Genomic DNA, 1,714 nt, shown 5'->3' on the forward strand with positions numbered 1-1,714 from the left:
CACACATACAAATTATTAAAATGATTACAGGCTACAGTTCATCTAATCTGATAGTGGTCGGCTACAAACAGAAAGTTCAAGAATCTGGTAGCTGCTCAGTCCAGAAGGCTGGATATTTCAGTTGCTGATTGGTATATGCTGGAATCCAGAAGTAGTATGCTCTAATGCCAGTGAAGGAATGGACTTGTAAGCAATATTGGGATAAGCAAACAAAGAGCAATATCTTCCTTGTTCTATGTTCTAATATAGGATTCTAGCAGAGGGGTTGTCTTAGATTAGATCTAGATTAAATCTGTTTCTTCATTCCTCAAAATCTAGATTAAATTCATGTCTTTTGCAAGGTTATAAGATCTCCATAAAAGGTGTATCATGGTATCTCAAAAATTTGGATTTGAATTAGATATTCACAATTCAAATTAAGCAAAATTCCTTCACATACATAACTTCTGGTTTTGTGCTTTATTTTCAGATGTAGTCAAGTTGACAATGAAGAATAGCCATCAAATTGTATATGTATAAATGAGTAGTGGAATTCATTAACTTCACATATTGTTCTCTGAAATCAATACAAAAACAAAAACAGACCTATTTTTCATGTCATGATAATGACTTTTCTTTATTCTATGAACTTAAATACATTAATGGTGAAACACAGGTGTAAGTAATCTACCTAATATAATACAGTGCTTAACTTTTATAAAATACATTAATATTGAAACACTGGTGGAAGTAATCTCCACAATAAAATATAATGCTCAACTATTTTGGAGTTTTTGCTATACTGTGCTTATCTCATCTACCTTCAGCATTTTTAATCCATTTTCCCCTATTTTTTCCCTTTTCCAATTTTTTATTAGTTATTTACTACATTTACATTTCAAATGCTATCCAAAAAGTCCCCTAAAACCTCCCCCAACCATGGTCCACAACCCACCCACTCCCACTTCCTGGTCCTGGTATTTACCTGTATTGGGGCACATAAACTTCACAAGACGAAGGGCCTCTCCTCCCATTGATATCCTACTAGGTCAACCTCTGCTATATATTCAACTAGAGACACAAGGTCTGGAGGGTACTGAGTAGTTCATATTGTTGTTCCTCCTGTAGGTTTGCAGACCCCTTTGCATCCTTGGGTACATTCTCTAATTCCTTCATTGGGGGACCTGTGTTCCATCCAATAGATGACTATGAACATCCACTTCTGTATTTGACAGGCACTGACATAGCCTCACAAGAGACAGCTATATNAGGGAACTTTCAGCAAAATCTTGCTGGCCTATGCAATATTTTCTGGGTTTGGTGGTTGTTTATGAGATGGATCACAGGGTGACACAGTCTCTGAATAGTCCTTCCTTCTGTTTCAGCTCCGAACTTTGTCTCTGTAACTCCTTCCATGGGTATTTTGTTCCCCATTCTAACAAGAAATGAATTATACATATTTTGGTCTTCCTTCTTCTTGAGTTTCATATGTTTTGCAAATTGTATCTTGGGTAATCTAAATTTCTGGGCTAATATCCACTTTTCAGTGAGCGAATATCATATGTGATCTTTTGTGACTGGGTTATCTCACTCAGGATGTAATCCTCCAGATCCATCCATTTACCTAACAATTTCATAAATTCATTGTTTTTAATAGCTGAGTAGTACTCCATTGTGTAAATGTACCACATTTTCTGTATCCATTCCTCTATTGAGGGACATCTGGGTTCTTTCC

This window comes from Mus pahari, chromosome X (genome assembly GCF_900095145.1).
Source record: "Mus pahari chromosome X, PAHARI_EIJ_v1.1, whole genome shotgun sequence".
Classification (NCBI taxonomy): Eukaryota; Metazoa; Chordata; class Mammalia; order Rodentia; family Muridae; genus Mus; species Mus pahari.